This window comes from Orcinus orca, chromosome 8, assembly GCF_937001465.1.
Source record: "Orcinus orca chromosome 8, mOrcOrc1.1, whole genome shotgun sequence".
In the NCBI taxonomy this organism is placed as follows: Eukaryota; Metazoa; Chordata; class Mammalia; order Artiodactyla; family Delphinidae; genus Orcinus; species Orcinus orca.
In genome coordinates this window covers 74683279-74709723 of record NC_064566.1, presented here as the reverse complement: position 1 = coordinate 74709723, position 26445 = coordinate 74683279, and the positions used below count along the sequence as shown (strand labels likewise).

The following is a 26445-nucleotide window of genomic DNA, read 5'->3' as shown; positions in this document are numbered from 1 at the left end:
CATTCAAATTATAGGGGTTCCAGAAGAAGAAGAGAAAAAGAAAGGGACTGAGAAAATATTTGAAGAGATTATAGTTGAAAACTTCCCTAATATGGGAAAGGAAATAGTTAATCAAGTCCAGGAAGCACAGAGAGTCCCATACAAGATAAATCCAAGAAGAAATATGCCAAGACACATATTAATCAAACTGTCAAAAATTAAATACAAAGAAAACATATTAAAAGCAGCAAAGGAAAAACAACAAATAACACACAACGTTATCTCCGGAAGGTTAACAGCTGATCTTTCAGCAGAAACTCTGCAAGCCAGAAGGGACTGGCAGGACATATTTAAAGTGATGAAATAGAAAAGCCTGCAACCAAGATTACTCTACCCAGCAAGGATCTCATTCAGGTTTGATGGAGAAATTAAAATCTTTACAGACAAGCAAAAGCTGAGAGAGTTCAGCACCAAACCAGCCGTACAACAAATGCTAAAGGATCTTCTCTAGGCAAGAAACACAAAAGAAGGAAAAGACCTACAATAACGAAGCCAAAACAGTTAAGAAAATGGGAATAGGAACATACATATCGATAATTATCTTAAATGTAAATGGACTAAATGCTCCCACCAAAAGACATAGATTGGCTGAATGGATACAAAAACAAGACCCATATATATGCAGTCTACAAGAGACACACTTCAGACCTAGAGACACATACAGACTGAAAGTGAGGGGATGGAAAAAGATATTCCATGCAAATGGAAACCAAAAGAAAGCTGGAGTAGCAATTCTCATATCAGAAAAAATGGACTTTAAAATAAAGACTATTAGAAGAGACAAAGAAGGACACTACATAATGACCAAGGGATCGATCCATGAAGAAGATATAGCAATTGTAAATATTTATGAACCCAACATAGGAGTACCTCAATACATAAGGCAAATACTAACAGCCATAAAAGGGGAAATCGACAGTAACACATTCATAGTAGGGAACTTTAACACCTCACTTTCACCAATGGACAGATCATCCAAAATGAAAATAATTAAGGAGACACAAGCTTTAAATGATACATTAAACAAGATGGACTTAATTGATATTTATAGGACATTCCATCCAAAAACAACAGAATACACATTTTTCTCAATGCTCATGGAATATTCTCCAGGATAGGTCATATCTTGGGTCACAAATCAAGCCTTGGTAAATTTAAGAAAATTGAAATTGTATCAAGTATCTTTTCCAACCACAATGCTATGAGACTAGATATCAATTACAGGAAAAGATCTGTAAAAAATATAAACACATGGAGGTTAAATAATACACTACTTAATTAAGAAGTGATCACAGAAGAAATCAAAGAGGAAATCAAAAAAAACCTAGAAACAAATGACAATGGAGACACGATGACCCAAAACCTATGGGATGCATCAAAAGCAGTTCTAAGAGGGAAGTTTATAGCAATACAATCCTACCTTAAGAAACAGGAAACATCACGAATAAACAACCTAACCCTGCACCTAAAGCAATTAGAGAAAGAAGAACAAAAAAACCCCAAAGTTAGCAGAAGGAAAGAAATCATAAAAATCAGATCAGACATAAATGAAAAAGAAATGAAGGAAACAATAGCAAAGATCAATAAAACTAAAAACTAGTTCTTTGAGAAGATAAACAAAATAGAAAAACCATTAGCGAGACTTATCAAGAAAAAAAGGGAGAAGACTCAAATCAATAGAATTAGAAATGAAAACAGAGACGTAACAACTGACATTGCGGAAATACAAAAGATCATGAGAGATTACTACAAGCAACTCTATGCCAATAAAATGGACAAAGTGGAAGAAATGGACAAATTCTTAGAAATGTACAACCTGCCAAGACTGAATCAGGAAGAAATAGAAAATATGCAAGCACTGAAATTCAAACTGTGATTAAAAATCTTCCAACAGGTCTTACCTGGTGGCACAGTGGTTGAAAGTCCTCCTGCTGATGCAGGGGACACGGGTTCATGCCCTGGTACGGAGGATGCCATATGCCGTGGAGCGGCTGGCCAGTGAGCCATGGACACTGGGCCTGCACGCCCAGAGCCTGCTCTCCACAACAAGAGAGGCCACAACAGTGAGAGGCCCATGTACAACAAAAACAAACAAACAAAAAATCTTCCAACAAACAAAAGCCCAGGAGCAGATGGCTTCACAGGCGAATTCTATCAAAAATTTAGAGAAGAGCTAACACCTATTCTTCTCAAACTCTTCCAAAATATAGCAGAGGGAGGAACACTCTCAAACTCATTCTACGAGGCCACCATCACCCTGATACCAAAACCAGAAAAGGATGTCACAAAGAAAATAATCTACAGGCCAATGTCACTGATGTACATAGATGCAAAAATCCTCAACAAAATACTAGCAAACAGAATCCAACAGCACATTAAAAGGATCATACACCATTATCAAGTAGGGGTTATTCCAGGAATGCAAGGATTCTTCAATATATGCAAATTAATCAACGTGATACACCATATTAACAAATTGAAGGAGAAAAGCCATATGATCATCTCAATAGATGCAGAGAAAGCTTTCAACAAAATTCAACAGCCATTTTTGATAAAAACCCTGCAGAAAGTAGGCATAGAGGGAAATTTCCTCAACATAATAAAGGCCATATATGCGAAACCCACAGCCAACATCATCCTCAATGGTGAAAACCTGAAAGCATTTCCACTAGGATCCGGAACAAGACAAGGTTGCCCACTCTCACCACTCTTTTTTTTTTTTTTTTTTGCGGTATGCAGGCCTGCGGTATGCAGGCCTCTCCCATCGCGGAGCACAGGCTCTGGATGAGCAGGCTCAGTGGCCATGGCTCACGGGCCCAGCCGCTCCACGGCATGTGGGATCTTCCCAGACTGGGGCACGAACCCGTGTACCCTGCATCGGCAGGAAGACTCTCAACCACTGCGCCACCAGGGAAGCCCTCACCACTCTTATTCAACATAGTTTTGAAAGTTTTAGCCACAGTAATCAGAGAAGAAAAGGAAATAAAAGGAATCCAAATCGCAAAAGAAGAAGTAAAGCTGTCACTCACTGTTTGCAGATGACATGATAATATACATAGAGCATCCTAAAGATACTACCAGAAAACTACTAGAGCTAATCAATGAATTTGGTAAAGTAGCAGGATACAGAATTAATGCACAGAAATCTCTGACATTCCTATACACTAATGATGAAAGATCTGATAATGAAATCAAGAAAACACTCCCATTTACCATTGCAACAAAAAGAATAAAGTATCTAGGAATAAACCTACCTAAGGAGACAAAAGACCTGTATGCCAAAAATTATAAGACATTGATGAAAGAAATTAAAGATGATACAAATAGATGGAGAGATATACCATGTTCTTGGATAGGAAGAATCAACATTGTGAAAATGACTCTACTACCCAAAGCAATCTACAGATTCAATGCAATCCCTATCAAACTACCACTGGCATTTTTCACAGAACTAGAACAAAAAATTTCACAATTTGTATGGAAACACAAAAGACCCCAAATAGCCAAAGCAATCTTGAGAACGAAAAACGGAGCTGGAGGAATCAGGCTGGCACAAAAACAGAAATATAGATCAATGGAACAGGATAGAAAGCCCAGAGATAAACCCACGCACATATGGTCACCTTATCTTTGACAAAGGAGGCAGGAATGCACAGTGGAGAAAAGACAGCCTATTCAATAAGTGGTGCTGGGAAAACTGGACAGCTACATGTAAAAGTATGAGATTAGATCACTCCCTAACACCATACACAAAAGTAAGCTCAAAATGGATTAAAGACCTAAATGTAAGGTCAGAAACTATCAAACTCTTAGAGGAAAACATAGGCAGGACACTCTATGACATAAATCACAGCAAGGTCCTTTTTGACCCACCTCCTAGAGAAATGGAAATAAAAACAAAAATAAACAATTGGGACCTAATGAAACTTCAAAGCTCTTGCACAGCAAAGGAATCCATAAACAGGACCCAAAGACAGCCCTCAGAATGGGAGAAAATATTTGCAAATGAAGCAACTGACAAAGGATTAATCTCCAAAATTTACAAGCAGCTCATGCACTTCAATAACAAAAAAAAACAAACAACCCAATCCAAAAATGGGCAGAAGACCTAAATAGACATTTCTCCAAAGAAGATATAGAGAATGCCAACAAACACATGAAAGAATGCTGAACATCACTAATCATTAGAGAAATGCAAATCAAAACTACAATGAGATATCATCTCACACCAGTCAGAATGGCCATCATCCAAAAATCTAGAAACAATAAATGCTGGAGAGGGTGTGGAGAAAAGGGAACCCTCTTGCACTGCTGGTGGGAATGCGAATTGGTATAGGCACTATGGAGAACAGTATGGAGGTTCCTTAAAAAACCACAAATAGACCTACCATATGACCCAGCAATCCCAGTACTGGGCATATACCCCAAGAAAACCATAATTCAAAAAGAGTCATGTACGAAAATGTTCATTGCAGCTCTGTTTACAATAGCCCGGAGATGGAAACACCCTCAGTGTCCAACATTGGATGAATTGATAAAGAAGATGTGGCACATATATACAATGTAATATTACTCAGCCATAAAAAGAAACGAAATTGAGCTATTTGTAATGAGGTGGATGGACCTAGAGTCTGTCATAGAGAGTGAAGTAAGTCAGAAAGAGAAAGACAAATGCCATATGCTAACACATATATGTTGAATTTAAGAAAAAAAACTGTCATGAAGAACCTAGGGTAAGACAGGAGTAAAGACACAGACCTACTAGAGAATGGACTTGAGGATATGGGGAGGGGGAAGAGTAAGCTGTGACAAAGCAAGAGAGTGGCATGGACATATACACACTACCAAACGTAAAATAGATAGCTAGTGGGAAGCAGCCGCATAGCACAGGGAGATCAGCTTGGTGCTTTGTGACCACCTAGAGGGGTGGTGTAGGCATGGTGGGAGGGAGGGAGATGCAAAAGGGAAGAGATATGGGAATATATATATATATATGTATATATATGGGAATATATATATATGGGATATGGGATATGGGAATATATATATGTGTATATATATATATACATATATATATGTATAACTGATTCACTTTGTTATAAGGCAGAAACTAACACACAATTGTAAAGCAATTATACTCCAATAACGATGTAAAAAAAAAAAAACCTCATGGTATTTAAAGCAGAAAAGAATTTAGATATTAAGTGCTTATAAACTGTTTAAAAGGCTGAAGGAACAACTGTCCGAAAGCACTGCTAAATCTTCATTTAACTACTACCCTTGAAACTGTAAGAAATTTCAAAAACTATATATAACTGCCAGCAAGGTTAATAGCTTCCAGCATTGAGACATAAGATACTAAGAAAAGCATCTGGGGTCACTAGAACTGGAAGGACCATGGTAAGACTTCTACTTCTCTTATAACTTCCATATCTCATGTTTCCTGTTGAGTGGCACCTAATACTGCGTCTTGCTGGCAGGTCTTCTGAGAAGTGCAATTATTAGGCCCCCAGACCCTCTAATGTACTGAAGAGGAAAAAAATGAGGAAATAATGCTATGTGCCAGCACAAAATCCAGCAGAGTATTATATAATCATTGTTTCGATTATGAATGGGAGTATTTGTTTTGTATCCCATTTTCTAATAACTTATGACAGATGAATCACTTTTCTATGTTTATTTTATATCCCACAAGAGCCCCAGGATGCAAATATTATTAATGCTTTGAAAAAGGGTCATATCTATTTTTCTTTCTGCTTTCCCCCTTCCTCCCTCCGTATGTCTCTCTCTCTCTTTCTTTACTTTCTTTTATCCTTTCTTTCCTTCCTGTCTTCTTTTTCTTTTCTTTCTTCCTTTCTCTTTCTTTCTTCCTGTGTTCTTTTGCTTCCCTTCTTTCCTTCTTACCACTTCCCTACCTTCTCTAACTCCCACGCTTCCTCCTCTCCTTCCTTTCTCCTTCCCACATTCTCTCCCTTCCTTTCTTTTTAAAATCTCATCAGACTCTCAGTATTGTTCTACTCAGTGGCAAAATAGTGTGGTATTCATTCTATCACAATAGCAATCATAATAAACACCTTCCAGATACCAAAGTCCATATGTGTGTATGTGTGTGTATGTATATATGATAGATAGGTAGGTAGATAGATAGTAGATAGACAGACTTGCTTAATTTCAACTTCTCATACCCTTGTAAAATGAGACATCAATTTTTTTTTTAAAGCTGAAGGAAACTTAAGATTCATAACAATTAAGCCCAAGTTTCTACAGGGAGCAAATTTACAGCAGAGATTCAATGCTGGCTCATCCTTATTCCAAAGCTTGTAATCTTTCCGTTTGTCAAAATCATGTCAATACACTCAGTAAATATGACAGATTTTAGGGGAAAAAATGTCTGCATCTTATTAATCATTAGTCTGTCTAGGACATACTAAGTAAAGTAAGCTTAGTACAGAAAGAGTAACTAAATTTCAGACATCTACTGGTAGAGATAGAGCCCCTCATATATTTTGTAGGATAGCCTTGAGCCATTCAGGTAGCTGAGTATTCAAGCTGAGGGTTTCCATTGCTTGTATATAAGCAGGATTAAACAGAAACTTTCTTATATATTTGAAAACTGCCTCAGAAAAATCATTTTGGTTTTTATTTTCCACACTCAGTCTTCCCTGGCATCTAAATAAAGGTATAGGAAAACATGACACTAAATGCCTAAATGCCACTCTTTCCTCTGTCTCTGTTAATTCTTTCTACAATAGAAATATTCAATAAACATTAATATTTACTGGTCAAGTATCATGTATGATGTATTTTGCATACATTCATATTACTTGAAGTGTTTGAATGTTTACAGTTTGTGAATGCTAGCAAAAGTCTATGTAATATAAAACCTAGGCACTCCTTCATATTATCACACTGAAACTTAGTACTTTCTTTTCCCCTTTTTGCTTTGGGCAAACTTAGTTTTTTTCATAACCTTCGAACTCCAACTTGAGAAATATTAATTCACCAACATATCTTCTCTGAACAAAATGATATTGAAGATAATACTTTGGTAGCCAACTTAAACCACCCCCTCCCACCTCTACAACTGGCAGACAGAGGTAAATGCTATCTAAGAAATTCATACAACTTCAAATTATAAAATATTTTATACAAACCGATAAATTATTTGTCATCCTATTTTGGTTCACATATCCAGGGATTTTTGTATACTTTATATAACAAATTTTCCTATAAAATATTTGAAAATAGTAACTTCCAAAAGACAAAAACCTACAGATATAGTTAAAATTAAAAAAACTAATTTTTACAAGTAGCAAAATACTGATCTTTATAACAAACATCTTACAATGAATTAAGATTTTATTATTGAATAATAATTTTGGAGGGAACTCTTCCATCTCCCTTCCTGACAATTAGGAATTGTACTTTCCCATTGATTTGGACACACTACCCTTGAAAGACTATTGTGGACACTCCAATTGTTAGGAAGTTCTAATATTCAGCCAAAACTATCTTCATGGAACTTCCCCATTATTTTAAGTTGTGAATTCTGGATACCACACTGTAAACATTATAACAAGTAGCAGTGCTGTTAACATAAACAGTACATATGTAGCAACTAAAGTATGTGAAAAGGGGACTTCCCTGATCGTCCAGTAGTTAAGAATCCACCTTCCAATGAAGGGAAAACAGGTTTAATCCCTGGTCAGGGAACTAAGATCCCACATGAGGCAGGGCAACAAAGCCCATGAGCCTCAACTACTGAGCCCATGTACTCTAGACCCTGCATGCTCCAGAGCATACACACCACAACTAGAGAGACTGTGTGCCACAACTACTGAGCTCTGGAGCCCATGCCACAATTAGAGAGAAGCCTGCATGCCACAACAAAGAGCCCGTGCACTACAACAAAAGATCCTGCATGCCACAACTAAGACCCGATGCAGAAAAATAAATTAATTGTTTTTTAAAAAAGAAAAAAACACACAACTTAAAGGTTGAGGATTATTTTTAAAAAATAAATTAAAAATAAACTATGTGAAAAGGATTTTTTTCTTTCAAATTTTTATGAAATTTTCAAGAACATTAAGGCTGAAAGATTAAATTTCTCATTTTTTAAAATGAGAGAGCATTCCACTCTATTTTCAACAGCTGTTGTACTCTTTATTTATATGCATTGATACTAGGAATTAGAGTTTTTTCATTAAGTGATAAGAATTCTGCCAATTCTGAATATCTATAAACTTGGAGCCACACAGGCTCTTCTCTAATGGAATGAAGCTCTTTCTCGTGGAACTGAACCAAAGTCTATTAAATAGCATTGTGTAAGTTATTGAGTGAAATGTTTCATTGTCAGAGGCTGAACTCAGGACCCCTTTTAATATATGTTACTGCTTATTATGGCAGGAATTTAGCTGATTGTGTCAAGATAAAACTATCAGTGCCTTTCCTGAATGTTTCTAGTAGCTGTAGTGACAGATTAGGTACAAGTACATGAATGAAATGGGGCTTTATTTAAAGTGACACTGTAAATTCACTCTCATCAGATTCATCAACTCTAATTCACTTATGTCTTTTTGGAGTGCTCAGTCTGTCTCATCTGTTTCAACTGCTTCCTATTCTACCAATATGCTTTTCAATTAGCCAGGCAGAATAATAACATGAGTGACATAACAAGAGTGAGCTATGCTCTGCCAAACCCATGTCCATAGGTTCTCTGTACAGTAAAATGCGTTCCCCATCCTCAACGTGAAACCTAGATTTCTTAATAGGTTACCAAAATCCTCTTCTCAAAAATTAATTAGAGTTCTCTTGAAGTACTTGAATTTAACACAATTCAGCTGGTAATTGATAAAATGCACCAGTTCACAGGTGGCAAAGGCATTTACTCCATTTTACTTCCATCTGCTGATATGTCTACCATAAATTTAAATTGCATATCCATCATACATCTGGAAGTGAGCATTAGATCCAAAATCCTCTTACCCACAGCTGATATGCTGTGTTCAGTTGTCTTTCTTTAAAAATGTCACAAGAACCATAAATAGTTTCTAACATTGCAAAATTCAATTAAGGTGTCTGCATATAATTTATCTCTGGTATTCACAGGTATTAGAGAAGCAGCAAGTTAATATAGAGTTTGATTTGTTAAGATGCTCCAGTGATTAAGATTTGAAGACAAAATGCTTTATATACAGGAAATAATACCTTCCAAATATGTGTGAAGATAGAACACAAATTGTTATTTTTATTTTATTTTGTATATGTAACCTATTCTCAGATCATTCTTGTTGTAACAAGCAGAAATATGATGGCAAAATTTGGCTGAAAAATCTGTTCAATATTAGAATATAGCAATGGACTAATTCATGGGGAACTCACTCTTTTTCCATGGCTTGGGGTTTCACTATCAGAGACTTTCAATCTACTTCCTTATTTTCTCTCCCCTTATTTTCTAGACTTTGAGAAAATGAAAATTCATGGTTATTTTTCTCCAAAAAAATAATTTAAAGATACCTAGTGTAGTTAGGACCTTCAATAAAAATGAAAAACTGGTATGACTTAATGGAATGTATGAAAGGCACCTGAAATGTAAAATTTTCTGTAGTGATACCCCAGAACAGGAGTGTGACTGGTAGAAAGTAAAATTGCATGTCAAACTCTTGACTCTTAGCACTCTCCCACAGAACTGTTCTAAAAGTCACTTTCCCTCTTTACTCTAATTTTCAAGCCTGAAGAAACTGAAATCATAGAATAGGCTTAGGAAAATACTTGCCAATATTTTGAATCAATTAACTTGAATTAACCTGACAAATTAAACGATAGATCTACCACAGCCTTGAAATTGGGTATGATACTGTCGATATTTTATAAATAATTAGAAAACAAAGATAAATAATTCTACATCCCAAATGGATTGACCTCCTTGGCTGATTATATAAAAATGCATCATATGTATTATAGTTAAGTAGCACACAGTAGATTAAATTGAAATAATTGAATTAAATTAATAAATTAAATTGAAATAATTTCAATAAATTGAAATGTTCATGCCCACTTTGTGAATATTAAACATGTTTCTAATCATGTATTCTAAAACATTTTAATGTATTCATTTTATATGACTATTATTTAATTATACAATGGTCATTTTTATTCAAAATAGATGTAATTAATATTTAATGATTTTGGTTGTTGTTTTAGTATACAAGAATGTGGAGTTGCTGAGAAAATGGCATACAGGTCACTTTCAAATGGGAGATTTCCTGTTAAAGTGGGGATGATTCAACTTCTTTCTGTGCAAGACTTCCTGCCTGTATAACCTAAGCACTGCCTTCAAACTCAAGTTGTCAAAAAACCAATGAAATCCATCCACTAGCAGATTATATGTTGGTTGAAGAAGATACGAAACAAGAGGCTATATGAGAATACTGTTTCTCTTATAGTTTTCAGCAATTTAACACAATCTCTATGTACTTGACATGCTCATATCGAACTAAAAATTTTAATAAAGACAAAATTTTTTACTATTTTCACTTTAATATTATTACTAGAATATTTGTAGAGTGTTTATGTTTACTAACACAAGGTTTTTTTCAATTTAAAATAAAGCACTTATTTAGAGTAAACAAAAAATTTGATCTTTAGAATATTGAGCTATTGTTAAGGAGTTCCATAAATGGCACACACAGGCTTTATTTTTCTTTTCCTTTCAACATTCTTTTCATTTCAAAGGTATATTAATAAAAGATGAACTGTACCTTCTGTCTGAAAACAGGGCCCAGATTATAAACTTCAAAAAGGAACTGCTTCTGTAAAGATATCCTTTTGCCGTAGTCATGCAAAAATGATGCTTAGTAGATCTTGAATGACACTGAATGGCAATCCTTTAAGGTCACCTGTTAAGAAAATACATCTGTTATTATGGTTACAAATAATTTTTCCTTCAAATTTCCATTGTTTGAATTAAATCCAATTTTCTTATTAAATATCTTATGTAATTTCTTTATTTATACAGAAAATTACTATGCTATTTACCAATATCAACATGTATTTATAATACTTCTAATTAAATATAGAGTTGTTACATTATCAGATTTAATTTTTCCTTTGTAATTTATATTTGCTAGTAAACACAAAAGCATATCACAAGGTAAATTTTCATGTATTTCAAAAGCTTAAAACATTTAACACATCATTCAGTTAGAAAACCATAAGGAAGAATTGAATTTAAACTGTATGTAAGACCTGATGGACTTACAGATATTTACAGAACATTTCATCCAACAGCAGCAGAATACACTTTTTTTCTCATTAACACATGGAACACAAGTATTTATCATAAATATTGTTGAATTTGTCAAATGCTTTTTTCTTCATTTATTCAGATGCTTATATGGTTTTTATTCTTTATTTTGTTAATGTTGTTCAACATCTGTAAATCAATCAATGTGATACACTACATCTCTTTATGATAAACACTCTCAACAAACTGGGCATAGAGGGAATCTATATCAACATAATGAAAGTCATACATGACACACCCACAGCTAACACTATACTAAACAATGAAAAGATGAAACCTTTCCCTCTAAGATAAGGAATAAGACAAGGATGCCCAGTCTTACCACATTTATTCAACATAGTACTGGAAGTTCTAGCCTGAGTCATTAGGCAAAGAAAAAAGAAATAAAATGCATCTAAATCAAAAAGGAAGAAGTAAAAACATCTCTATTTGCAGATGACATGATATTATACATAGAAAAACCTAAAGACTCAAAAAAGAAAATTAGAACTAATGAACAAATTCAGTAAATTTGAAGGATACAAAATCAAAATGCAAAACTCATTTGTATTTCTATACACTAGTAACAAACTTTCAAAAGAGAAATTTAAAAAATAATCTGTTTAAATTGCATCAAAAAGAATAAAGTACATAGGAATAAATTTAACCAAGGTGGTAAATGACCTGTATACTGAAAACTATAAAATATTGATGGAAGAAACTGAAGGAGATACAAAATAAGGAAAGATATTCTGTGCTAATGCATTGGAAAAATTGATATGGTTAAAATGTCCACATTACTCAAAGTGATCTAAAAATTCAGTGTAATCCCTATCAAAATTCCAGTGGCATTTTTCACAGAAATAGAAAAAAACATCTTAAAATTTGTATAGAACCATGAAAACCCTGAAGAGCCAAAGCAATCTTGAAAAGGAAGAATGAAATTGGAGGCCTCTCATTTACTGATTTCACACTGTATTACAAAGCTATAGTAATCAACACAGTATGGTACTGGCATAAACACAGACACACAGATCCATGGAACAGAATAGATAGCTCAAAAATAAACCCATGTTCATATGATCAATTAATTTATGAGAAAGGAGCCAAGAATATGTATATGGGGAAAAGACAATTTCTTTAATAAAAGGTACTGGGGAAAGTAGACAACCACATGTAAAAGAATGAAACTAGACCCCTGTCTCACACCATACACAAAAATCAACTCAAAGTGGATTGAATACATCAATATGAGACCTGAAACCACAAAGCTACTAGAAAAAAACACATGGGGTAAGCCCCTTGGCACTGATCTTGGCAATTATTTTTTGGATTTGACACCAAAAGTGAAGATAACAAAAGCAAAAATAAATAGGTGAGACTATACCAAACTAAAAAGCTTCTGCACAGCAAAGGAAAAAATCAACAAAGTGAAAAAGCATCATATGGAATGGGAGAAAATATTTGCAAATCATTTGTCTGATAAGGAGTTAATGTCCAAAATATACAAGGAACTCATACAAATCAACAGCAAAACCAAAAAACAAACAAAAAAAAAAATAGAGAATCCAGAGGAGGACCTTCAAGATGGCAGAGGAGTAAGACATAGAGATCAACTTCTTCCCCACAAATACATCAAAAATATATCTACATGTGGAACAGCTGCTACAGAACACCTACTGAATGCTGGCAGAAGACCTCAGACTTCCCAAAAGGCAAGAAACTCCCCACATACCTTGGTAGGGTAAAAGAAAAAAAGAAAAAACAGAGACAAAAGAATAGGGAGGGGACTTGCACCTCAGGGAGCTTGAAGGAGGAAAAGTTTCCACACACTAGGAAGCCCCTTCACTGGCAGAGACAGGGGGTAGGTGGGGGGAAGCTTCAGAGCCACAGAGGAGAGCTCAGCAACAGGTTCAGAGGGCAAAGCAGAGAGATTTCCATACAGAGGATCAGTGCTGACTAGCACTCATCAGCCTGAAAGCCTTGTCTGCTCACACACCGGGGAGGATAGGGGCTGGGAGCTGAGTCTTGGGGTTCAGAGGTCAGATCCCAGGGAGAGGACTGGGGTTGGCTGCGTGAACACAGCCTGAAGGGGGCTAGTGTGCCACAGCTAAATGGTAGGGAGTCCAGGGAAAAGTATGGAACTGCCTAAAAGTCAAGAGACCATTGTTTTGGGGTGTACAAGGAGAGGAGATTCAGAGAACCACCTAAACAAGCTCCAGAGATGTGCATGAGCCACGGCTATCAGTACGGAACAGAGATGGGCATGAAACGCTAATGCTGCTGCTGCAGCCACCAAGAATCCTGGGTGCAAGCACAGGTTACTATCCAAATGTCCCCTCCGGGGAGTCTGTGCAGCCCACCACTGCCAGGGTCCCGTGATCCAGGGACAACTTCCCTGGAAGAACACACGGCATGCCTCAGGCTGTTGCAATATCATGCTGGCCACTGCCGCCGCAGGCTCGCCCTGCATTCCGTACCCCTCCCTCCCTCCAGCCACAATGAGCCAGATCCCCCTAATCAGCTGCTCCTTTAACCCCTCCTTTAACACCCTCCTGTCTGGGTGAAGAACAGATGTCAGAGGGTGACCTACATGCAGAGGCAGGGCTAAATCCAAAGCTGAACCACAGAAGCTGTGCGAACAAAGAAGAGGGAAAGGGAAATTTCTCCCTTTCCAGAAGCGGTGGATTAAATCTGCACAATCAACTTCATGTACCCTGCATCTGTGGAATACCTAAATAGACAACCAATCACCCTAAAATTGAGGTGGTGGACTTTGGGAGAAATTGTAGACTGGGGATTTGCTGTATGCGACTGACCAGTTTCAGATTTTTATGCTTATCTTAGTTTAATTTTTAGCATTTGTTATCACTGGTGGATTCATTTATTGGTTTGGCTGCTCTCTTCTTTTTTTTTTTTCCTATTACTTTTTAATTTTTTTTTATTTCCATAATTAAAAAAATATATTTCAATAACTTTACTTACTTTTTTCTTTTTCTTCTTTTTTTCTGCCTTTTCTTCTGAGCCATGTGGCTGACAGGGTCTTGGTGCTCCAGCTGGCTGTCAGGCCTGAGCCTCTGAGGTGGGACAGCCGAGTTCGAGACATTGGACCACCAGAGACCTCCCAGCCCCACATAATATCAATTGGTGAGAACTCTCCCAGAAATCTCCCTCTCAACACTAAGACCCAGCTCCATGCAATGACCAGCAAGCTCCAGTGATGAACACCCTATGCCAAACAAGTAGCAAGACAGGAACACAACCCCACTCATTAGCAGAGAGACTGCCTAAAATCATAATAAGTTCACAGACACCTGAAAACAAACCACCAGATGTGGTCCTGCCCACAAAAAAGAGAAGATCCAGGCTCACCCACCAGAACACAGGCACCAGTCACCTCCAGCTGGAAGTCTACACAACCCACTGAACCAACCTTACCCACTGGGGGCAGATATCAAAAACAATGGGAACTAGGAACTTGCAGCCTGTGAAAAAGGAGACCACAAACACAGTAAGTTAAGCAAAATGAGAAGACACAGAAACACGCAGCAGATGAAGGAGCAAGGTAAAAGCCCTCCAGACCAAATGAAGAGGAAATAGGTAGTCTACCTGAAAAAGAATTCAGAGTAATTATAGTAAAGATGATTTAAATCTTGGAAATAGAATGGAGAGACTAAAAGAAATGTATAACAAGGACCTAGAAGAACTAAAGAGCAAACAAACTATGATGAACAACACAATAAATGAATTTAAAAATTCTCTAGAAGGAATCAATACCAGAATAACTGAGGCAGAAGAACGGAAGTGGCCTGGAAGATAAAACAGTGGAAATAACTACCATAGAGCAAAATAAAGAAAAAAGAATGAAAAGAATTGAGGACAGAGGCAGAGACCTCTGGGACAACATTAAATGCACCAACATTCAAATTGCAGAGGTCCCAGAAGAAGAAGAGAAGAAGAAAGGGACTGAGAAAATATTTGAAGAGATTATAGTTGAAAACTTCCCAAATATCGGAAAGAAAATAGTCAATCAAGTCCAGGAATCACAGAGAGTCCCATACAAGATAAATCCAAGGAGAAATATGCCAAGACACATATTAATCAAACTATCAAAAATTAAATACAAAGAAAAAATATTGAAAGTAGCAAGGGAAAAGCAACAAATAATATACAAGGGAATCCCCATAAGGTTAACAGCTGATTTTTCAACAGAAACTCTGCAAGCCAGAAAAGAGTGGCAGCATGTATTTAAAGTGATGAAAGGTAAAAACTTACAACAAAGATTACTCTACCCAGCAAGGATCTCATTCAGATTCAACTAAGAAATTAAAATCTTTACAGACAAGCAAAAGCTAAGAGAATTCAGCACCACCAAGCCAGCTTTACAACAAATGCTAAAGGAACTTCTCTAGGCAGGAAACACAAGAGAAGGAAAAGACCTACAATACCAAACACCAAACAATTAAGAAAATGGTAATAGGAACATACATATTGATAATTACCTTAAATGTAAATGGATTAAATGCTCCAACCAAAAGACATAGACTGACTGAATGGATACAATAAAAAGACCATATATATGCTATCTACAAGAGACCCACTTCAGACCTAGGGACACAAACAGACTGAAAGTGAGGGGGTGGAAAAAGATATTCCATGCAAATTGAAATCAAAAGAAAGCTGGAGGAGCAATTCTCATATTAGAAAAATTAGACTTCAAAATAAAGACTAACACAAGACACACAGAAGGACACTATATAATGATCAAGGGATCAATCTAAGAAGAAGATATAACAATTGTAAATATTTATGCACCCAATATAGGGGCACCGCAATACATAAGGCAAATGGTAACAGCCATAAAAGGGGAAATCGACAGTAACACAATAATAATAGGGAACTTTAACACCCCACAACACCAATGGACAGATCAACCAAAATGAAAATAAATAAGGAAACACAAGCTTTAAATGACACATTACACAAGATGGACTTAATTGATATTTATAGATCATCCCATCCAAAACAACAGAATACACTTTCTTCTCAAGTGCTCATGGAACATTCTCCAGGATAGATTATATCTTGGGTCACAAATAAAGCCTTGGTAAATCTAAGAAAAGTGAAATTGTATCAAGTATCTTTTTCCGACCACAACACTATGAGACTAGATACAATTACAGGAAAAAAAAAAAAACTGTAGAAAATACAAACGTATGGAGGCTAAACAATACACTACTAAATAACCAAGAAATCACTGAAGAAATCAATGAGGAAGTAAAAAAAATACCTAGAAACGAATGACATTGAACACACGATGACCCAAAACCTATGGGATGTAGCAAAAGCAGGACTAAGAGGGAAGTTTATAGCAATACAATCCTACCTCAAGAAACAAGAAAAACGTCAAATAAACAACCTAAACTTACACATAAAGCAATTAGAGAAAGAAGAACAAAAAAATGCCCTAAGTTAGCAGACATAAAGAAATCATAAAGATCAGATCAGAAATAAATGAAAAAGAAATGAAGGAAACTATAGCAAAGATCAATAAATCTAAAAGGTGGTTCCTAAGGAAGATAAAAAAAATTGAGAAAGCATTAGACAGACTCATCAAGAAAAAAAGGGAGAAGACTCAAATCCACAGAATTAGAAATGAAAAAGGAGAAGTAACAACTGACACTGCAGAAATACAAAAGATCATGAGAGATTACTACAAGCAACTCTATGCCAATAAAATGGACAACCTGGAAGAAATGGACAAATTCTTAGAAAGGTATAACCTTCCAAGACTGAACCAGGAAGAAATAGAAAATATAAACAGAACAATCACAAGCACTGGAGTTGAAACTGTGATTAAAAATCCTCCAACAAACAAAAGCTCAGGAACAGATGGCTTAATAGGTGATTTCTATCAAACATTTAGAGAAGAGCTAACACCCATCCTTCTCAAACTCTTCCAAAATATAGCAGAGGGAGGAACACTCCCAAAGTCATTCTACGAGGCCACCATCACCCTAATACCAAAACCGGACAAAGATGTCACAAAGCAAGAAAACTACAGGCCAATATTACTGATGAATATAGATGCAAAAATCCTCAACAAAATACTAGCAAACAGAATTCAACAGCACATTAAAAGGATCTTACAGCATGATCAAGTGGAGTTTATCCCAGGAATGCAAGGATTCTTCAATATACACAAATCAATCAATGTGATACACCATATTAACAAATTGAAGGATAAAAACCATATGATCATCTCAATAGATTCAGAAAAAGCTTTCAACAAAATTCAACACCCATCAATGATAAAACCCTCCAGAAACTAGTCATAGAGGGAACTTACCTCAACATAATAAAGGTCATAAATGAGAAAACCACAGCCAACATCATCCTCAATTGTGAAAAACTGAAAGCATTTCCACTAAGATCAGGAACAAGACAAGGTTGTCTACTCTTATCACTATTATTCAATATTGTTTTGGAAGTTTTAGCCACAGCAATCAGAGAAGGAAAAGAACTAAAAGGAATCAAAATCGGAAAAGAAGTAAAGCTGTCACTGTTAGCAGATGACATGATACTATACATACAGAATCCTAAAGATACTACCAGAAAACTACTAGAGCTAATCAATGAATTGGGTAAAGTAGCAGGATACAGAATTAATGCACAGAAACCCTTGCATTCCTATACACTAATGATGAAAAATCTGAAAGAGAAATTAAGGAAACACTCCCATTTACCATTGCAACAAAAAGAATAAAAACCCTAGGAATAAACCTACCTAAGGAGACAAAACTCTGTATGCGGACAATTATAAGACACTGGTGAAAGAAATTAAAGATGATAATTTCTATCAAACAAACAAACAGATGGAGAGATATACCATGTTCTTGGATAGGAAGAATCAACATTGTGAAAATGACTATACTACCCGAAGCAATCTATAGATTCAGTGAAATCCTTATCAAACTACCACTGGCATTTTTCACAGAACTAGAACTAAAAATTTCACAATTTGTATGGAAACACTAAAGACCCCGAATAGCCAAAGCAATCTTGAGAAAGAAATATGGAGCTGGAGGAATCAGGCTCCCTGACTTCAGAATATACCACAAAGCTACAGTAATCAAGATAGTATGGTACTGGCATAAAAACAGAAATATAGATCAATGAAACAGGATAGAAAGCCCAGAGATAAACCCACACACACATGGTCACCTTATTTCTGATAATAGTGGCAAGAATATTCAATGGAGAAAAGACAACCTCTTCAATAAATGGTGCTGGGAAAACTTGGGCAGCTATATGAAATTAGAACAGTCTCTAATACCGTATAGAAAAATAAACTCAAAATGGATTAAAGACCTAAATGTAAGGTCAGACACTATAAAACTCTTAGTGGAAAATATAGGCAGAACTCTTTATGACATAAATCACAGCAAGAATCTTTTGACCCACATCTTAGAGAAATGGAAATAAAAAGAAAAATAAACAAATGGGACCTAGTGAAACTTAAAAGCTTTTGCACAGCAAAGGAAACCATAAACAAGATGAAAAGGCAACCCTCAGAATGGGAGAAAATATTTGCAAATGAAGCAACTGACAAAGGATTAATCTCCAAAATATACAAGCAGCTCATGCAGCTCAATATCAAAAAACAAACAACCTAATCTAAAAATAGACAGAAGACTTAAATAGGCATTTCTCCAAAGAAGATATACAGATTGCCAACAAACATGAAAGGATGCTCAACATCACTAATCATTAGAGAACTGCAAATCAAAACTACAATGAGGTATCTCCTCACACCATTCAGAATGGCCATCATTAAATAATCTACAAACAATAAATGCTGGAGAGGGTTTGGAGAAAAGGGAACCCTCCTACACTGTTGGTGGGAATGTAAATTGATACAACCACTATGGAGAACAGTGTGGAGGTTTAAAAATCTAAATATAGAACTACCATATGACCCAACCATCACACTACTTGTCATATACTCTGAGAAAACCAAAACTCAAAAAGAGTCATGTACCACAATGTTCATTGCAGCACTATTTACAATAGCCAGGATGTGGAAGCAACCTAAGTGTCCCATGACAGAAGAATGGATAAGGAAGATGTGGCACATATATACAATGTAATATTACTCAGCTATAAAAAGAAATGAAATTGAGTTATTTGTATTGAGGTGGATGGACCTAGTATCTGCCTTACAGAGTGAAGTAAGTCAGAAAGAGAAAAACAAATATGTATGCTAGCATATGCTGTATGCTAGCACATATATATGGAATCTAAAAGAAAAAAAAGGTTCTGAAGAAGCTAGGGGGAGGACAGGAATAAAGACGTAGACGTAGAGAATGGACTTGAAGACACAGGGAGGGAGAAGGGTAAGCTGGGATGAAGAGTGTGGCAATGACATATATATACAACCAAATGTAAAATAGATTTGTAGTGGGCAGCAGCCACATAGCACAAGGATATAAGCTCGTGCTTTGTGACCACCTAGAGCAGTGGGATAGGGAGGGTGAGAGGGAGATGCAAGAGGGAGATGATATGGGGATATAAGTATACATATAGCCGATTCACTTTTTTATACAGCAGAAACTAACACAACAATGTAAAGCAATTATTATCCAATAAATATGTTTAAAAAATAGAGAATCCAGTTTAAAATGGGCATAGAAACTGAATGAACAGTTTTCCTAAGTAGACAAAAAAATTGTCAAAAGTTACATAAAAAAGTGCTCAACATCACTAATCATCAGGCGAACACAAATCAAATCCAAAATGAGATATCACCTCATATTTTAGAGTGGTTACCATGGAGACAAGTGATAACAAGTGCAGGCAAGGATGTGGAGAAAAGGAAATAAAGCTATCATATATTCCAGCAACCCCACTATGCATATATATCCTACGGAAATAAAAATGGGATATTGAAGACATATGTTCATTCCCAAGTTTACTGCAGCATTATTCACAATAGCCAAATAATAAAAACAACCTAAGTTTCTCTGAAGGAATGAATGGATAAAGAAGATGTAGCATATATACATATGATGAAATACTGTTCAGCTATAAGAAAGATGGAAATCTTGTCATTTTCAACAACATGGATGGACCTTGAGAATACTATGCTAAGTGAAATAAGCCAGACAAGGAGAGACAAATAATGCATGGTATCATTTATATGTGGAATCTAAAACAAAAAAAAAAAAAAAAGAAAAGAAAGGTCAAGTCATAGAAACAGAGTCTGATGTGGGCTAGAGGATGAAGGAATTAGGGAGTGGTTTATTAATGGATACACACTTTCAGCTATAAGAAGAAAAAGTCTGAGTATCTGATGTAAACATGGTGAATAGAGTTTATCACACTGTAGTGTGTAATTGAAAATTGCTAAGAGAACAGAGCTTAAATGTTCTTAACAGCAACAGCAAAAAGATAAATGTGTGAGTTGGAATATCTGTTAATTAACTAGATTGGAGGAATCATTTCACAATATATACAGGCATCAAATCATCCCGATGTACACTTTAAATATCATTTAATATATGAAATTTAATAAATGACATTTATATGTCATTTATACCTCAATGAAACTGAAGTAAAAATTAACACATTAACTTATTCTTATATTTCACCTTTTTAAAATTTTTTATAATACTTCTGTCGTATTTTTAGCATTCACATTATATTTTTGTTTTCCATTTATTTAAGGGATTTATAATAGGTATTTCTTCTTAAAAACTTGTGACTTTCATTTTTAAACATGTTTGAAAATTATTGAAGTGTATGTAGTTGCTGACTTATAGGTAACTTACATGTGTGAGACCATCTCTATTTTTTTTTACTTATAATGAAGTTTACTGTTCGAAAGAAATTCTCCGTTCAATAAAATGGGTATTTTTCTAAAATTTGCTCTTGATAGATTTGTGAATGTACCAGCATCAAAACCAGAGCATAGCTACCCATACAAACAATATGTCTTATATCAAATAAGTAAACTGTGATGTAAATTTTGAAACATTAGATTAATAACTTCAGAGTGACTGAGGCCATTAACTGAGAGTCCATGTTGAGACATTACCAAGAGTCAAGGGAAACCTAAGGTGCATATTTGATGATCGGCTTGAGAAAAAATATTTCAATTGCTTGTAGTCTTCACCACTAAAGATTATTGATCTTTATGAGTCTTACCTATATTAGTTAGAACCATAGGAGATTGACATTTATATTAGACAAATACAGTGGAACATAAGTAATTTCATGTGGCCTAAACCAAAGATTTTCTCTAATCCTGGTTTGCATTTCTCATATCAGGTCCAAATTCTAACTATCACTGTAGTAGAGAATTCACTTTTTCTGATAAAACAGAAGGCTAATCTTACTTTTGCAGCTCATACTCCAAGTATAACACTATTCCAGGGCTTCCCTGGTGGCACAGTGGTTAAGAATTCGCCTGTCAATGTAGGGGACACGGGTTCGAGCCCTGGTCCGGGAAGATCCCACATGCCGCAGCGCAACTAAGCCACAACTACTGAGCACCACAACTACTGAGCCTGTGCTCTAGAGCCCGCGAGCTACAACTACTGAAGCCTGCATGACTAGAGCCCGTGTTCTGCAACAAGAGAAGCCACCGCAATGAGAAGCCTGTGCACCACAACGAAGAGTAGCCCACACTTGCCTCAATTAGAGAAAGCCCATGTGCAGCAACAAAGACCCAACTCAGCTAAAAATAAATAAATAAATATTATACACACACACACACACACACACACACACACACATATATATATATAAACTATTCCAGAAAACAGATAATGTATTCTAAGGTCACTTCAAAAGAAACCCAATTGCGTTCTTAACAAGTAAAACTGTTGTATTTTTTGGTGAGGAATTATGAGGAGAAGCTTACACGTTTCTTTTATTTCCTTCTGTTATCTCTCCTTGTCTCTATCCCTCCATTCCTTCCTTTTTTCTTTCTTCATTCTCTCTTCTTTCCTCTTTTCTTACTTTTCTTTCTCTTCCTAACACTGTGAAAATTATACATTTCTACTCTGTACCTTAGAACCCCCATTTTTATTTTAAAGACAGGCATGATTTCTTTTCCCCTGAAGTTATAAACTTTGGCAGAGAGATAGTTACCTAGGTAACCAGCAAAAGCTTATTTAAGAACTTGAAGAATTATGTTTCTTTCAGCTTGGACTTTCATTAAGAAGAATTCTTTGGAATTCAGAATTCCATGTTCCCGTTATTGTCATTACCTTTTTAAGATGACATGGTACATCTTTTTTTTTTTTTTTTTAATTATGGAAATATTGAGAAAATTAAATGAAGTAATGCTCATTAAATGCTTACCAACATGCCTGACATATATCAAGCATTTAATACATAATACTAATTATTATTATTTTCTCACCTTAATTATGAGTTAATACAGCAAGAAAGAAAGAATAATGAATGGTAGTGTTGTTGTGTTTTCAAATTCTCTCTTCAAGTTTGCTTCTCAGAAGCAAAACCTTTCAGTCTAGTGTCTGAAATAAGCTCATGCCTGTCTTTAAGACAATATGTTTTGGTAAAGAAACTACTCCATTTGGAGTCAAAGTAAGATTTCCTTAGGCATTAGCCACTAACTTACTCTTAGATCATAAGTAAGTAATTCAGCATTTCTGAGAAAATGCCTTAGAATGGGGATAATGGTGTCAGATCCTCTGTCTACTTGAAGAATTATAATAAATGTCTCAAGAAATGATAGATGAGAAACTTCTTTCTAATCTCAGTTTTACATGTTAGTTGCTATGTCTGTCTCAAATTGGACTTTATGAAAGGTTACAATTTTTGCCAACCCATCTTTTTCTCACCACTTCTTTTAAAAGTAGATCAAAGTTCACCCAGAAGTCCTAGGTGACTTACTCAAAAAGGAGGTGACTTGTCTCATTATTCATAACCTTGCTTCACTTACTCTTATGTGGTTCTGCTGTGACTTTTTTTAGATCTAACATGAATTTTACTTTGCACAAGGAAAAGAGTAAGTCCTTATAACCAGCCTAAAATTGTACAGTTGCTTGATATTTTCCTTTTCTCTTCTACATTTCTAAATTCCTCTATTTCAAATTATTTCCAATTCATATATATTCTTTATATATATATATATATATATATATATATATATATAATTTTTCTCTTTTCTCTCCTTTATCAGACTGGAAAATAATTAGTCTTTTTGCAAGATAATTGCCTTTAATAGAATCCACTGTTAGTTTTCTACTTCAAATGTGTCAATGAGTAGGAAAACAAACAAAAAAAATAACCTTAAAAGAACTCACAGCTAAGGCTTAAATTGACATTTAATCTTTATTAACAACATGTTAACTTCAAGATAGTATCCAGCACAGTTCTATGCTTCAAATGACCTTCCTACCCTCATTCACCTAAAGAACTTCCATTCATATTAAAATTTCTGTTCAGGCTGGATGTCCTCTTAAGTTTTCCTTACAACTCCAGACAGATCTAATTATGTTGTGTTCTTACTATTGTGGAACTTATTACAACTTCTCTTATTAGAAGTATTGCCATGCATTGATGTATCTGTTTCTTTTCCCCACTTCTAGAGTTCTTCATATATCCTTAAGTCTTCTAACCTAAAGTGAGAACTTTCTTAATGAAATTTTAAATTTACGCCAAAATATACACACAGACGACTGAATTTAACTTGGTTGTAACTTAGTTAATGCTTGTTTTCATAAGGTATACTCATTTCAAAAACAAAGAAAATCATATTAAAGAAATGCATAAGTGTCAGAATTCTCAGAAACATAGCAGTTAACAAAGAAACAAGTCTGACAGGTCAGGGATGATTATAGGCAACAACAGAACATTCTTATTTTCATCATCCCACTCTTCCAGGCTCTTTCAACTCTCCTTTGAAATGACCTCCTTTTGAGATGAGATACTCAGTCAACACTCTTTTTTGTCACAAGTTAGTCTTTCTACTGAAACTATTAAATCAAGTGCCAAACAAAATGCTAAATTTTGAAGGTATAATTCTTCCTCATATTTCAATGAAACAAAACTGTCAATAATTATGCCATGCAAGGAACAAGACAAGGATGCCCACTCTCACAACCATTATTCAGCATAGTGTTGGAAGTTCTAGCAACAGCAGTCATACAAGAAAAGGGAAAAAAAGGAATACAAATTGGAAAGAAAGAAGTAAAACTGCCATTGTTGGCAGATGACATAACACTATACATAGAAAATCCTAAAGGTACCATTAAAAGCTACTGGAATGCATCAATAAATTTGGTAGTTGCAGGATACAAAATTAATATACATAAATAGTATATTTTTATATATAGTGCTTATATACACTAACAACAAACTATCAGAAAGATAAATTAAGAAAACAATTCCATTCTCAGTCACATCAAAGAAATAAAATGCCTAGGAATAAATCTACTGAAGAGGTAGAAGACCTGTACTCAGAAAACTATAAGACATCAATGAAAGAAACTGAAGATGATACAGACAGATGGAAAGAGATACCATGTTCATGGATTGGAAAAAATAATATTGTTAAAATGATCATACTACTCAAGGCAATCTACAGATTCATTGCAATCCCTGTAAAAACACAAACAGCATTCTTCACAGAATTAGAACAAATAATCCTAAAATTTGTATGGAAATACAAAAGATCCTGACTAAATAAAACAATCCTGAGAAATAAGAACAAAGCTGGAGGTATCAAACACCTTGATTTCAAACTATACTACAAAGCTACAGTAATCAAAAGAGTATAGTACTGGCACAAAAACAGACACATAGACCAATGGAAAAGAATAGCAAGCCAAGAAAAGAACCCACACTTATATGGGCAATTAATCTACAAGAAAGGGGCATGACTATACAATGGGGAAAAGACAGCCTCTTCAATAAACAGTGTTGGACAATTGGACACCTACAAGCAAACAAATGAAAATGGACTACTCTTTCACATTATGCACACAAAAACATTGAAAATGGATTAGACTTAACTGTAAGACCTGAAACCATAAAACTTCTAGAAGAAAACATATACTATAAGCTCTATGGCATAGGTTTTAATAATAATTTTTTGGATATGTCTCCTCAGACAAGGGAAACAAAAGCAAAAATAAACAAATGGGACTACCTCAATCTAAAAAGCATTTGCATAGTGAAGGAAACTATCAACAAAACTAATAGGCCACCTAATGAATGGGAGAAGATATTGGCAAATAATATATCCAATAAGAGGTTAATATCCAAAATTTACACAGAACTCATACAACTCAACATCAAAAAAGCAAACAACCTGATCAAAAAGTGGACAAAGAATCTGAATAGACATTTTTCCCAAGAAGATGCAGATGGCCAACAGGCACATGAAAAGATGCTCAGCATCACTAATCATCAGGGAAATGAAAATCAAAACCACAATGAGATATCACCTCAAACCTATCAGAATTGCTATTATCAAAAAAGACAACCAATAACAAGCTTTGGTAAGAATGTGAGAAAAGGGAACTGTTGGTGGGAATGTAACTTGGTAAAATGACTATAGAAAAGAGTGTGGATGTTCCTCAAAAAATTAAAAATAGAACTACCATATGACCAGCAATTCCACTTCTTGGTATTTATCCAAAGAAAACAAAAGCATTATTCATTGTAGATTTATTTATATTAGCCCAGATATGAAAGCAACCTAAGTGTCCATCAACAGAGGAATATATAAAGAAGATATGATATATATCTATATCTATCTATCTGTCTATATATGTATATATATATATATACCCACAATGGAATATTTTTCAGCCACAAAAAATTAACTCTTGCCATTTGAGAAAACATGGATGGACCTAGAGTTATGATGCCAAGTAAAATAAGTCAGACAGGTAAAGACAAATTCTATATGATTTTGCTTATATGTGGAAACAAAACAAATGAACAAACATAACAATACAGAAACAGAGTTATAGATACAGAGAACAAACAAGTGGTTGCCAGAGAAAGCAATAGATGAGGGAGATCAAGAGGTACAAACTTCCAGTTACAAAATAAATGAGTCAAGGGGATGAAATGTATGGTGT

At 35.2% G+C, this 26445-nt stretch overlaps 1 protein-coding gene across 1 annotated transcript in view; it reads right to left on the bottom strand.

Annotated features, from left to right (window-relative positions):
• CNTN5 (contactin 5) overlaps window positions 1-26445 on the bottom strand; it is a 1406915-nt gene that overhangs the window by 1088349 nt on the left and 292121 nt on the right. Inside the window, exon 2 of the mRNA XM_049713144.1 lies at window positions 10800-10937. The gene's annotated coding sequence lies outside the window, so the exon portion shown is untranslated. The remainder of the gene's footprint in view (window positions 1-10799; window positions 10938-26445) is intronic.